Source organism: Watersipora subatra, chromosome 2 (genome assembly GCF_963576615.1).
Source record: "Watersipora subatra chromosome 2, tzWatSuba1.1, whole genome shotgun sequence".
Taxonomy (NCBI): Eukaryota; Metazoa; Bryozoa; class Gymnolaemata; order Cheilostomatida; family Watersiporidae; genus Watersipora; species Watersipora subatra.
This window is the reverse complement of record NC_088709.1, coordinates 22,260,288-22,276,155: the sequence shown is the minus strand read 5'-3', so window position 1 is coordinate 22,276,155 and position 15,868 is coordinate 22,260,288. Positions and strand designations below refer to the sequence as shown.

General features: G+C 37.5%; 1 pseudogene; it reads right to left on the bottom strand.

Annotated features, from left to right (window-relative positions):
* Positions 1 to 985: 985 nt before the first annotated feature.
* Positions 986 to 14,071, bottom strand: LOC137388060 (protein unc-93 homolog A-like; annotated as a pseudogene).
* Between the last annotated feature and the right edge of the window lie 1,797 nt (positions 14,072 to 15,868).

Here is a 15,868-nt window from a genome sequence, read left to right as displayed (position 1 = left end):
ACTATATTATCTTTATTGTGTCCTATCTACTTGAATATTTTCATATATTTCAAGTTAAACATAAACTATTTTATTTTTATTGAAACAAAATGATGATGGAAATAATGAATAATACATATAAATATATCTTTTAAAGTGAATAATTTTGTAATAAAACTGATCTTTCATTCAACATATTAATTTCTCCAACAAATTTCAATCTTACATACAAAAAAATACAAAAAAAAAACCAAAAATAAATTCCTTAAAATTTTTAACCATTCAAGAGCTTCAACATTACAAAATCATCAAATCTTCAAAAAATAACTTTGTACATAAACATTTTCTCATATATATTCAATGTTTCAAATATATAACAATCTCCGGAAAATCAACCCCTCGGTGTCCCAGATATTAACCCCCTCACTCATCCGGTAGGTAATCTCTCGCTCTCCTCGATAATCCGCGAGATCCACTCCGGAAAACCATCCAGCCCTCGATGTCCCAGATATTCACCCCCACTATTCCACCGATAATCGGCGACGATTCGCCCGACTAATCCGCGACGATTCCCCCGACTAATCCCGCGATAATCCGCGTTTAATCGGATGACTCATCCCCCGCTAATCGGATGACTCATCCACAGATAATCCGCCGATTACGCCAGGAGCGGATCCGTAACCCCTCGAATTCAACCCCCTACTCTACACCACAATTTCCCCCCAAACCCCAACATCTCATTCAACTCCACACGATTCAATCTACACCCCTAGCCAATTTAATTCACAACCCCCTTTTTCTATCCCCCCGCTGGATCCGTCACTTTTATGTGTAGATCTGCTCTCTATATACTACTGGTGTATGATGTTGCTATAGCACTAATCCAAACCAGTAGCATAAAAATGGTTTTCTACTGCTTGCACAAAAGCACAGATTTATGTTTTACAGAAAATTGCTTAAAAAGTGCATTAAATACTCATGTAAAGAAGTATATAAACTTGTAGGTTATGATTTTTATTGCTAAAGTACAATGAATAATAACTGTTGCATACAATGTATTTACATGATTCTTGTACAGATATTCATATGCATAACTTGTAATCAATAGCGTGTCATAAAATCGCTTGGTCCTGAGTTTGGCATCAGAAGTACACAGAAGGCAAGAGTAAACAATTCTGACTAAAAACCTGTTAAATTGGATGCGTTCTGATTAACACTCAATAGCCAATCACACCTAAAACGTGGTACTGTTAGTTAACATTCATTTTGTTGGTTTTATTTCTTCTCTCTTGCCATTCAACTATACTAAAGCCCATAATTCCTAAACCAAGGAAAACGAGAAGAATGTAGGCTTTGATGGGCAAGCACAGCCTACTCTGGTAGCCAAAGGCTATGATGAACCCGATAGACTCCCATAGTCTGTAGTTGGAGAAGGCTGCTTCGTGGCTGTCTTTAAATAATACTCCGTATAAAGCTACAATGTTGGCAAATGCATACAACAGTTGCTGAGAGTACAACAATGAATAAGGAAACACTGCCAGGTTAGTTAGAAATTGTTTTTCTACGGGGCATCGACAACAGAGATATGTAGTAGAACTTAAAATTATTGTTTCTATATCTGGTACAACTTCAGGGAGTGCACAAAGCTCGCTTTGACTATCTACTCGTCTCAGCTACTCAAATATTGCTAAGTTTCCATACAACGATAGCATAGCGACCCCTGGTTGTCCAAGTGCTATGCTGAGCTGATAAATGAACTGCGTTTCCATAATATGCTCAGGCGGAGTGATAGTTGCAAGGCGTCTGTTGTCAAGGTTACCCTTATGTTTTATATCATATTTATAAATTCATTTAAAATATAAACTAGTTTAATCATATCATACTTACCGTAGCAATTAAATAGAAAAATATTTGATATTTTTCATTGAATTGAATTCATGAATATTTGCAATATACTTGTACTAATTGTTATTCTAATTTTTATCCCATGTTTGAGCCTTGATTTTCTTGAAAGATACAAATACGTCGTCGTCTGCTTTGATTAGGCCAAACTCTATAATCATTAGTTAGTTAATAGCTAGTACTAGTCAAAACTCTGATCCCATTAGTCACTAAGGCTGCTTTCATGGCAGAAAGATGGCGCATTGAACAGTCAAACACCGACACCTTGACAAGTCTATATGGTAGATTTAGACGACAGATTTCTATGACAGTAGAAGCACTGACTTACCATTTATCTGTGTTTGCCAGATAGCATCAGCCATTCCCCAGAAGCCAGCAAGTATAAAGTATATGTAGAGATTATCTTGAGTAATTTGGAAAGTGAGGAAGGTGGTGACTAGAGCGATATTTATCAGAGCACCTACAACAAACCATTTCACCAGTCGATTTATTCCAAAACTATTTTTTCTGATCTGTACAATGAACACAAGTCATGTAAGTACATTAACAAACAAAAGTTGAGCTGCACTCGATTGCATTTGAAAGCATTGAAATCAGTGGCAGGTGGCAATCAACTACTGATAGAAACTGATAACTAGTAGAAACTGATGACTGGCAGTAACTGATGACTAGTAGTAACTGATAACTAGTAGTAACTGATGACTGGCAGTAACTGATGACTAGTAGTAACTGATGACTAGTAGTAACTGATGACTAGTAGTAACCGATGACTAGTAGTAACCGATGACTAGTAGTAACTGAGGACTAGCAGTAACCGATGACTAGTAGTAACCGATGACTAGTAGTAACCGATGACTAGTAGTAACCGATGACTAGTAGTAACTGATGACTAGTAGTAACCGATGACTAGTAGTAACCGATGACTAGTAGTAACTGATGACTAGTAATAACCGATGACTAGTAGTAACTGAGGACTAGCAGTAACCGATGACTAGTAGTAACCGATGACTAGTAGTAACCGATGACTAGTAGTAACCGATGACTAGTAGTAACTGATGACTAGTAGTAACCGATGACTAGTAGTAACCGATGACTAGTAGTAACTGATGACTAGTAATAACCGATGGCTAGTAGTAACTGATGACTAGCAGTAAAAAATAAAATATATTCAGGGATCATTTTTGGCATATAGTACCTCTGTTTGATTTGAATATTTCTTTGTAAAAATCCTTATTAATTTTAAAACTCCTATCACACGCTACATAAGCAAGGATTGTAAAGTAATATCTTGCTAGCCAATACGACAACAATTCGTAGACTAGTCTGTTAAATTGATTTTCCAGAAAGGAGCTTAACGATGAACTTACACAAAATTTTAGTAAATTTTATCGGAAATTATCAATATTTTTCTATCATTTGCGATAATTTTTTATATTTGAGGTAATCTGATTGTTAAGATGTCTCAAGATTAAAATCGACAAAACTTAATCGCGGTTAAACGCTCCGAGGGAAAATACTTGCATAATGACATCACTAGTTGTTATGGTTATTACCATCAAAAACAGTCGCAAATGATAGAAAAATATCGATATTTTCTAATAAAATCTACTAAAATTTGGTCTAAGTACATCTTTAAAGTACATGCAATAACCTTCTCGTTACGATTAGTGACTGTTTTGCGGATTTATCCCAACCCCACTGTTCGAATGTCAAGCTTTCCAGACCGCTAAGATACTGCTGATGACTAAGTTGAGTAGCAGAAGATCCTTTATGGCCTGTCATTCCGCTGTACTCGGGGTATGAGTGTACTTGAGTGTACTTGCACATACACTTCGAAATACATAACTTAAACACTTTCTACTTAAGAAAGAAGAGCCAGTCTTTTGTTTCAGTACTCACCAAGAACAAAGAATGGAATACGTCCAACATACTGCACAAGCTTGCCAAAGAGGAGAGAGCAGCAAGCATCCATCGCTCCATAACATATTACCACATAACCTACCCACCAGTTTCCTAGTGGGCAGGTAATGAATGCCTACAACAGGTCATATTCAGGTTTTCTGTATAGCGTTTACTATCTTATACTGATAAATTTATCTGTTTGATTAGACAAGTGCTTCAGTGTATGCATTAACGAGTTGAAATTATCTGTTCGCAAATCATAGCTTAGTCACAGCTACCTCTGGTGCTTAGAGTACACGCCCCTACTAAGGTCCTACGAAGGTTGTTCAAAATTGATACTGTTAGCACGAGACCAACAGCTATGTTTAAATTTTGTATGTTGTAAGTTCAGTTGTTCAAGCAATACATATGTGTTCTTTATTATATATTATACACTAATATATAGATTATATATTATATATATTGCGCATTAATGTATTAGACGTTCATCCTTAGCATAGTTCTGCTTTGTAGCAGTTATATATCCAAGTTTTACAATAGAAATGTAGAAATATGATATCCTAGTTAAAACTATGAATAACATGCAGATCAATACACATACTTTTGAAAAAATGGTAGCCAATCAAATAACAGCATCAAATATATACAATTTGGAAAAAATTTGACAATCCCAGAGCTTTACAGTAGAGGCAAAATTTCTCTAGGCTTACAATAAATATTTATATACCTGGTGGCGTTGTCAAAGTTTTGAGAAAAAAATCGAAAAAATTTGTAGCTAGAAAACGAATGTTAATATGATATAATATTGGCTGCTATTACTTCGTATGGTATTCCTGAAGAAATGTTTCGAAGTTTTTAGGTCAGAATGTAAACCACATTATAGACAGATCTGAAGACGATGGGTTGGATTTATACTTTAGTAACTTCCAATCAGAGTTGATTGTAAAGATCGATCTTCTCAGGTACACTGTCATTAAACAATGTCACTAAACTGCCACTGACACTGCGGCGATAACAAAAGAGTATTATTATTGATGCAATCTCTTCATTATTATCGTCTCACCCTCTATTTGAAAACTCCCTTTAATAGAATGTCACTTTTATAAAAGGGTTGAAACAAACAGCGCATGGCACTCAAATAGACGTTTTGCAGTATCATAAATTGGCAAGAATGGTTTAATAGAAAAATCCAAGCGAGGAGGGAATTCAAGAGGTATTATTGTTAAACAAAAATACCATAATAAAATTTATTGTATTTTGGCTTAGGCAGTGTGAAGGATCAATTCTGATTAATGTACCTTTTCACAACATCATCAACATACACTATGTTTCTATGACACAGATGATGCACAAGTTTGTCATCATCTGCAAGACAGATACAGCACTTACAAATGATAGATACGGCACTTACGAATGATGCGGAGGAAAATACAGCAAAAGCTATTTCATCTTAAACATTTTCAGACTTCAATTGTTTTCATTTCGAGTTGAGGCGCTGGGAATGCTTTAATGTTCCGAATGCTGCCAAACATGACAAAACTGAGTCGCTAATTATTGCCGTATGGTGTAGAATTCCTTAATTTTTTTAACAACGGTGTTAATTTGCATCATGCAAATATTCATTGAAACATTTATCGAACGATAATATAATATACATGTATATGATATAATATATAATATAATATCGCATGGTAATTCAACACGAGCACATTTCCAAATCCACATCATTTTAGCCATGGAAACATAGAGATGGCAACAAACCAATCACCCTTCGCCGCGTTTTTCAATGATACAAACATTCCTACCTGTGTGTAGTCTGAGGCAAAAAAGGCTTGTTCTAGCCCGCTGTACATAGTCAAAGGAATGAGAAGGGCCTGTCTGTAGTCCTTCATATGCAAGAATGTAGCGGCTATGATTCGAGGTTTGCAGATCTCCTTAGAGCACCTACCAATCTTTAGATTTCTTTCAATCGGCAGCTGTTGGAGGAAAACGCCGACTATGATGACGGCTAAACAGGCACATCCTGTGTAGATGCCAGCCAGCATGTAAAGCTGCAAAGAGTGACAACAGTAAACACACCCTGCGTAAATGACATCCAGCGGTGGCTGCATTCTACAGTTTGTCTGAACAGTTGCTAGTCACAGTTTGTTTGTAGATACAAAAATACTAACAGTTTACAGCGAGTAGAAGAATGTGTATAAGCATTCATGTGGGTTTAAAAGCTATGAAATTGTCTTTGTAACTATTAAAACAGATTATGGAGGAGTTGTTGCCTCTTTATGATCTGTGCACAAAATGCTGAAAGAAGGTAGACTTACCTTTTCGTCTGAAGGCCGGTCTAGGTTTGTATTATTACTGTCTTTGATCTGAGGGCAAAATCCTTTTCCACATTTAGCGAGTTCCTAAGACATATACATGTATATCTACACAAGAGACACTGAGTGAGCACTTGCTATTGCCTCAAGTATAAAGGTAGGTTAGCAAATACAGTATATGTATGAAGAGGTGTTGAAGCGATTTCTTTGAAAAGGTCTTCCTAATGCTTAGAAGCTGCTAAGTGAGCTGAAGCTTATTTGACAATACAATATAAGCATAAACATCAATATGGATATTAAACATCAATATCTATATATTATGAATATAAACTTCAATATTAAATATCAATAAGACAACTCAAGCTCCTATGATCAGTAAAAATAGTTGTGAGTACATTTTCAAAACACTAATGGAACTTTTATGAAATGTTTTTAAAAGAACATAGATACTAAGTCCTAACAATTTCATCTTTACCAGTATGGAACATCTGCTATAGCCTCTGTAGCTCTACATGCATAGCAAGAATTTATAATCATTTCCTTTTGTGCATCAGTTATAAATCATCTTTCCTTAGCAGATTACTGAATGTTTTGAAGATTTGTGAATATAGGACATGGAGAGACAATGGCTAGTGATTGTAGTCATGGCAACAGTGTGCTTATTTGTTATTTTTCTTGGCAGCCACACTGCCAGCTTCTTAAATCTTTGGATGATTTCACCAATTTTACATGAAATGCTTATGACTTGCGCATGGATTCTTTAAGTACTACTCTCTGACACCCCAATCCACCACAACCTGCCACAACCTGTCACAAGTGTGCCATCAATTCCCTATTATTAGTTATCACAGCTTCAGTATACCCAGTAATCCATTGTGAAATCACAATGTTCGAATGACACATTGTTTTTAAGGACATATTTTCTGGTGATACACACTGCAGGTAGTTAGGCTTTGCTCTAAAGAGCAAGCGCTTTTCATAAGAGTTCACCTCAACTCTCTATACCATTGCAAATTTTAAAAAAATTCAGTAAAAATTTCTTGATTTGTCTAAAGATGTTACAAATGTTCTCAAATATTTTTGGCTGAGTCGTTGACAGCAAACTTAGTCTGAGATCCTTTGCTGCATGTATGAGTAGCAAACCTACCACATCAGAAAGAAATTTAATGGATGAATTGGAGCCTGCTGGTGCTAAGACTTGACTCGCTATCACATTACCTCAGACTGATGCTGAAATGAAAAGAGATCATCATAAGCATTGTGAGCTAGATATTCAAAGCATAATTGAAAGCATCTTGTACATCTGCTTTCTTTATGATATTCTAGGGGAAGTGTTAACAGTTGACTGCAACAAAATTCACATTACAGTTATTTGGTATCAACAGATTCACCATGTTTTACTCTGCTGTATTGTAGGTGCAAAATATGTGAAAATGTGATTACAAGCTCTTCAAAGCTCAAAACGAACAGTTGAAAAAATGGCTGAAGGTTGGAATCCATTTATTTCGATGGCGTACTCAACTCGACGTGGTTATTGTTTTTGACATGTGGTGTTGTCACTTGAAATGAAAGCCTCAATATAAAACATCTAGTAGCACTAGTTTATGACAAACAGTTTGGGTTCTACCAAAAAGCGCTTATAAAATATAGATGCTCGAAACTTTTTGGTTTCATTTCAGCTTGGTCTAATCATATAGTCATAATCTGATCATGTGACTCATACTTCTTGTCAAATAGCGCGAACAATTTTTGCAGCATTTATCGACTATCGCAGGTGACCTACAGGCTTCTCATGTTTATCAAAAGATGAGATGCCCCCCTCGAGCTAAGGTTAAAAAGTTAAACTAATAATTAGGCTAGGTTTTGAGGTATCAGTGCTCAAAGCGACAGCATTACAATGATAATGAAATAGATGCGTAAGGACAATAGACATGGTTTTATGGAATGCGTGAAGCGTATTTGAGAAAATATTTCAACAAATGAGGTTGCAGGAAAGTGTAAACAGAAGCATATCATGTTCAACTACGTCAAATTTGAGCCATTTTGAGAGAGATTCCAACCTACAGCCGTTTTTGTGACAGCTGCGACTAATTGTTCGTTTTTAGCTTTTAGAAGCTTGGAAACACATTTCCACATATTCTGCACCTACAACACAGCAGAGTAAGACATGGTAAATCTTCTGATACCAAATAATTATAATTTGAACTTTTTTGCAAGTCAACCTTTAAGCATGAAGCCGTGAAAGATTGGCAGGTGTAATAATTATGTGCACAATTTATGTTATAATACAGCCAGTTGGACAGCGTTGTGTATTGGATGTCTGTGTGTAAAACTGGAAGTTCCGAGTTTAAATACAGGGTGGAGGAGAGTTTTCATTCCTGAAACTTTATCAACACAACTGGACATGTGGACAGACAGAATACAGACAAACACTGAGATTTATATATATAGATGCAGGCAGTTCATATGTATTGCCATGATCGTCTTTCATTATCAGGTAAAGCAGGTTTCACGGTTAGAAATGCGATCTGGTGTTCACAGAGGTGCAATAATCAACGATAAAGTTGAAAAAGGGAGTAAATTTGTCATTGCCAAAAAATTTGAGTTTATGTGGTGAAAGCCAGCAGGGCACTCCACTGAGTGTTTGGGCTAAAATGTCAACAATTAGTTGCGCGCATGATCAGCCGAGCAACTGGACAATAGCCAACTTGACTAACAGGACCAAGTCTGAGGACATCTCGGCTATTAAGTGCAAAGTCAGCTCGGCTATCAAGGTTATGCTCAACTCGGCAACGTCGGCCACGTTATGACTTATATACTGAGGCTGAGTCACGTATGCAAGACCAGTCGAGATAAGGAGGCAGATGATGTGAGGAGCCCAAATGAGCCAACGAAGGCGGAGGTCCCTGGCAGTCTTTTGCATGCTGATCATTCTGCGCACACAAATTGAATTGCTTGTATGCTTGCACATGTTATCAAATATATATCTCTTAGTGCTTTGTACTCAGTGGTTTTGATTCGTGTGGAGCAGTTAAAAGAACACGGCAGTTTCCTATACATTACGCCTTTATATAACCAGCCGCAACCTGTCAACAAGTCTTTCATCTGTTTTAGTTGGGAAATTGTTAAACTGTTGTTAGAATGACTTTCCAATACCGTTGTTTCCTTATATTCTAAATATGTCTGTTTTTCAGAATGTTTGGAAGCTTTGTTGTTTTGTTCAAAACCAAGTGCTGTGAGTCATCAAGAGTCTGGCACTGAAAACGAATATGAGCCTGTACTTTATGCATAACAGGAATTGCGCAATTCGCTAACTAACACTTTATTCTAATGCTCACTTTATCTACTGCGTGTTATCAGCCAATGTGAAAAGGATCTTTGATAAGTGTATGATGAAAGAGTTGCTTAACTGTGTTCACCTCGTTTGACAGTTATTCGATTTCATCAATTAACAAATATGGAGTTCTAAAAACAGTACACTTATGCACAAAGTATTATGCTTGAAAAATAAATTATTTATTTACAAACATTTGAACTTGTAGAAAAGTCAGTAAAGCTTATATTAATGTCATTTATATTTCTATTTGTTGCAGTAATTTTACCTACAGATTTACTTGATCAGCTCAAGAAATTAGCCTGAAATCATTAAGACAAAAGGGCTGGTTTGGCAGCACACGCTCTGCAAAGTTTATCTTTTATCAGGAGCACATGTAGCTCTTCACAGCTGCTATGCTCTCACCAGCACATTGCTGCCTTTTAGCTGTAGAGGTAATGGTAGGATAGTGTTACATGTCTACAGCATTACGATGCACGATGTAACTCACTAAAGGAAAAGTGTCTGTATATAAAAATATATCGTTACCGGATTGTGTGAGTTTCAAAGGACAAAGTTGCTTTTAAATGCTCGAGTGTGGACAAAAAAGATCTATAACGTGTAAGAAGGACAACTCCAAAGACTACTACCAACGAAGACGAATAGTTACGGCTCACCTGTCTGTTTACCTTAAACTTTGGATTTATATACTTTTTAGAAGCAGTTGATAAGTTTATAACACTAGTAGTAGACACGGCGTTGTCAGTGATGCTTTTTATTTTAAACCAAATCGTCCACATGTGGTTGTTTAGGAGGCGGGTTCTAACGAACCTGATGGAGTATCGAAATCAAATATTTTGGTGAACTGGCAGAAGGCACGAAGCATATGTGTGTGAAGCTTGAATGGAATTGGCCAGAAAATGAGGAAACGCATGGGCTTTAAGCTGACACACACATTGAAAGCGACACCATTGATACAATTAATGCCAGCTGTAGCACGCTAATATTTTACGGTGAAAATATTGTAGTTCCTTCTTTAGCTTGGTCTGATACTTCGATGTATATGAAAAACGGTTTTGCAAAAATGCGGAAGGCAGACAGCATTAAAGGCGAGTAACCCAAAGGAGAGTGTAACATATAGGCCAAGAAGGTTCTGTCGACAGCAAATAAGCGAATGCATTTTTAATAAAAAGCATGATTCGAGACCTCTATAAAGATTTTTGTCTGTAGGAAATGAAAACAGAAGGATTTGGTCAAAGCCACAAAACTGTTTTTGTTAGAATGGTTCACAAATGATTAATAGAGTTATAAGCGGTGTATAGATGATAACTCCGAGTTTCCAGATGTGCATAATACTTGAAGGTTGACTTGCAACAAAATTCAAATTACAGTTATTTGATATCAAAAGGTTCACAATGTCTTACTCTGCTGTGTTGTAGGTGCAAAATATGTGGAAATGTGATTACAACCTCTTAACAGCTCAAAAACGAACAGTTCATTGCAGCCATCAAGAAGCCGCTGTGGATCGGGATTTCAAAACTTTCTTCACCGATAGAACATTTTATATTTTACTATGTTTATGTTCTATATTTTATAACATTTAGATATTTTATCACTAAAATCTCAACGCATTCTAAACTGCCGTTCACGAAAAAATTTGATCAAATCCCAATTTTGGAAAGATCTTTTTGTCACCAGTTACGTTAAACAACCTGCAATCAACTCACTACAACCTACTGTTAATACTGACTACACAAATGGTCAAAATGCATTGTTGACACATAGAGCAGCTATTGGCTGGCCTACAGACCATATTTTTTGTCTAAATGTATATTTAAGTAGTCGTTTGTGTGAATAAAATATTCAAACAAAGTGGAATTGAAATCGTTACAACCAACTATTATGTCAGTCAACCACAGATGCGTCGATTTCGTAAACCAACATGTTTGTTTCAACAGGATACGTCGGCAATAAATTTTCGATGCTTGAAAAACTCCTTGACTACACAAAAGAGCCATTCCATCATTGTTTGTAACCATGTATTTATTCATCATCTCTTCAACATGTGCCTAACCAACACATTATGCTGATATTAAAGAATCGCTTTTTATCCATGCATCTATGTACATCGGGATGGTTTGAAGTCAGTTTTACCTACCGGACTGGAAGAAGAGAAAGAATGTTCCAAAGAATAAATTTGCTCCTGCATCATTTGTTATCTTCCTCATTTGTGCGTACTCATGCGCCAGCTAAAACCATTCACAGTCGTTCCAGTGCTAGAAACAGAGGATGTATTTGACGGAGTCGGGAGAAAACGGTAAAACATAGCTAATTGGTAGTTTTTACTCAACAAAAATGATATGTTAAGTGAACAAACAAAGGTGTTAACTCTACAGAAGGATATGTTAACACAACAAATAAAAGTGTAAACTCTACAGAAGGATAAGTTAATGGAACAAATGAAGATGTTAACTCAACAGTAGGACATGTTAACACAACAAATAAAGGTGTTAACTCTACAGAAGGATAAGTTGATGGAGCAAATGAAAATGTTAACTCAACAGTAGGACATGTTAACTCAACAAATAAAGGTGTTAACTCTATAGAATGATATGTTAGCTGTACAATTAAAGATGTTAACTCAACAGTAGGATGTTTTAACTGAACAAAAGAATATGTTAACTCAACAGAAGAATATGTTAACTCAACAGAAGGATATGTTAACTCAACAGAAGGATGTGTTAACTCAACAGAAGGATGTGTTAACTGAACAAAAAAATATTTCAACTCAACATAAGGATATGTTAACTGAACAGTTAAAAATGTTAACTCAACAGAAGGATGTGTTAACTGAACAAAAGAATATGTTAGCTCAACATAAGGGTATCTTAACTCAACAGCAGAGTGCTGTTTACCCTAGCTACTGTCTGTCAAAACTGAACTCCTAGCCTGTGGTTCGTTGTAATAATTCATTAATAGTGAGTGAGTGAGTGAGTGAGAAAGTTGCTTGCTTGTTCAATGCAAGCACTGAATGATCTCACTTTTTCAGACTGCCAAAAAAGTAGGCTACCAGAAATCCACTAGAATGTGTCAATGACTTTGTCTGATCTTTTTAGCTTTGTTGATCAAAACAGATGGTAAAATACACCTTCATACTTAGAGAAGGAAAGTACAGCTACTCTCGTTACAAGGAATGCTGAGGAACAAGTATAAGCCAACCAGCATATCTCTGTAAATCAAACCACCCAGTTTGTTATTGCTTGGTTTGTTCTTTATCAGTTATCGCAAGGAACTAACTTATCTACTCCTACGTATCTAGAATACAAACACACTTACAGTGTTGACCATATGGCTTTTTGATCCCCATAGTGGTGCCGCGCCCAGGCCAAGTATGATCGCTGCCGGAATAAACAAGGCCCAGCTGGCGTAGAAGTGCACTGCCATGAATGAAATATAGCAAGCCATCGATATGGTGAGGGTCCATTTGCATCCTTCAAATAACCATAGTTTCTAGCAATTATTAGAATGAGTTCTTTACCGCTATTTGCGAGTGGTGATTAATACAGAGCTCAAATTCTCATCACAGTGAAGAAAATGCTCACAATAGCAGGTAGAGTGTGTAACTAACATAGATATATATAAATAGATTGGCCCAATAGGGAAAAAGCCTGTCAGACTTAAATAGCATGACGTAACGTCATTGTATTGTACCTCACGCTTGACTGCGCTGCTGGTAACAATGAAGCTTATGAGGAGAATTTGACAAAATTACATTTGTTTTCACATAAAAACCTTCTTGGATACATAATCCAGTAAACTAAAGCAATTCTGTGATAATATATGATAACCACCTTAGATTAAAACTATAAAAGTTATGAATTGTTGCGAACAAGTCATGAGCCATCAGGGCTTTATTTGCCACCTGTTTTGGCATGGCTAGCCTCACGGCTAGTACAAATTGCTGTCAAGACAGCATCCTCTGTCCCTCTCTGATTTGAGGTGTGGGGGGGCTAAAAAAGCCTCCCCGCCGACAGACAGCTGGTTGTCTGTAAGTGATTTTATCTTAGCCTGGATAGCAGGTAGCCAAACATCTTCCAGAACTTTATGTTCTCCATCTCTGGGACCTTTACCTTTTTTTATCAGATTGATTTGTCAAGTTTCGCAACTTGCCATCATCTGAAAGATGCCAACATAGACCAGGAGTAATAGGTCTAGGAGGCAACGATGTAACTGGCTTAAAACCTTTTGTACACAATGCATTTAAAACAGCCAACAATTTCAGCTGTCTCAACTCATTTATGCCCAAAAAGTTTTTGCTCAATCCTTTTATAACATGAACCTCAGTGACCATAGACCTGTCTCTACTTCTCAACTGAACCCCTGCTTTACCCATTGCCTTTAACTCGGAACCGTCCATTGCAGTCAAAACATTTGATGGTGCTCTTAACTGTAAATCTAACCTGTTGGCCGTTTTTCCAGTAATTACTGAAACTTCAGCCCCTGTGTCGAGCACAAAATCAACCTCAATGTCATTTACCTTCAAAGTTCTTACTATCTTATCATCTAGTCGTTTAGGACCAGATGAAGAAAGCCTTACACTCTTACTAAGATGACGGGAACATGTGTAGTCCCTGTCTCTTCTACCTGAACCTCTGTTCATATTCCTGTCACTTTAGCTACTGCTACTTTTATCATAGCGAAACCTGTTAAGGTCTTGTTTCCAAAGAGTCCTCATAACCATTCTTAGCACAGCCAATACTAGTATGGCCTTTCATATTGCAAGTAAAGCACTTAGCATCAGGACAACCACGAAGCCGGTGCTGCCGACTACCACCAATTGGTGGTAGTCGGCAGCACCAAGATTGGTTTGCCTTCTCCTGCTGTCAAGACAGCAGGAGAAGGCAAACCAATTTTGCCATGGCTTGGATTGACTACAAAAAGGCCTAGGACTCAATTCCCCATAGTTGGATACTTGAGTGCCTCAGTATGTACAATGTTCACCCTGCTCTTGTAGCATTCATCAAGATGTCAATGACCAAATGGAAGACAGAACTGGAGGCTAATGGCAAAAAGCTGGCGAGTGTACAAACTAAGCGAGGCATCTATCAAGGTGACTCCTTATCACCGCTGCTCTTCTGCATATGCCTAAACCCTCTAAGCAATATGCTGGAGGAGACTCAATATGGGTACCAGTTTAAGAGTGGCACCAAGATAAACCACCTCTTCTACATGGATGACATCAAGCTGTACACTAACAAAGAAAGGGACATTGATTCGCTAATACACCTCACTCAGGTATACAGCAAGGACATCGGAATGACCTTCGGTATTGAGAAATGTGGAAGGCTAATTCTTAAGAAAGGCCATTCTATGCTCACAGATGGCCTAAGAATGCCAAATGGTACCATCAAAGATATAGAAGAAGGGTACAAGTACTTGGAGATTATGCAAAGCAACATCAACCACGACGCCGAGGTACGTCACAAAGCCATTACCGAATACGAGAAACGCCTTCGGCAGGTCTTACGGAGCCAGCTCAATGCCAAGAACCAAATCACGGCAATGAATACCTACGCACTGCCAGTAATAAGATATCCAGCAGGCATAATAAAGTGGACTGAGGAAGCCATCAAAGAAACAGATATAGCAACTCGTAAACTGCTGACTATGCATGGAGCACTCCACCCAAAATCTGATACTACTAGATTGTATCTTGATAGGAAAGATGGCGGTAGGGGACTCAAAATTGTACCGCAGACAGTGAAAGAAGAGGAGCAAAGCATCAAAGCATATGCAGCCTCCATGGCCATCTCAGATAAGTTGCTAGCTGAATTTCAATCGGCTGCTCTTACAACGGACCTACGCCCTGATGATGAGAAAATTGACTGGCACACAAAACCTCTTCATGGTGCTTACCACCAACAAATATCTAAGGTTGGTGATCTTCACCAGACATATATGTGGCTGAACAAAGGAAACCTATCGGCCAATACAGAGTCACTAATCATGGCAGCCCAGGAGCAAGTGCTCCCAACAAGGCAACTCCAAACAAAAATCTATCACACTAGAGACGATCCTAGATGCAGACTATGCAAAGATGCACCTGAGACCATCCAACACATCATCAGTGGATGCAAGCAGCTAGCAGGGAACGCATATACTGAGCGGCATAATCATGTCGCTGGTGTTGTGTATAGAAGTCTATGTGACGAGTATGGCCTTAATAAACTACAACACTGGTGGGAAGCTCCTGGTAAGGTCAATGAAAATGACCGCGCTAAGATCCTCTGGGACTTCTACATCCAAACTGACAAGCATGTCCTAGCAAACCAACCAGATATAGTGTTGGTAGACAAGGAGAACAAGAGGGTTACTATAATAGATATAGCAGTACCCAATGACTACAATATAGCCAGCAAAGAAAAAGAAAAGGTAGAAAAATATCTCCCTCTTGGAG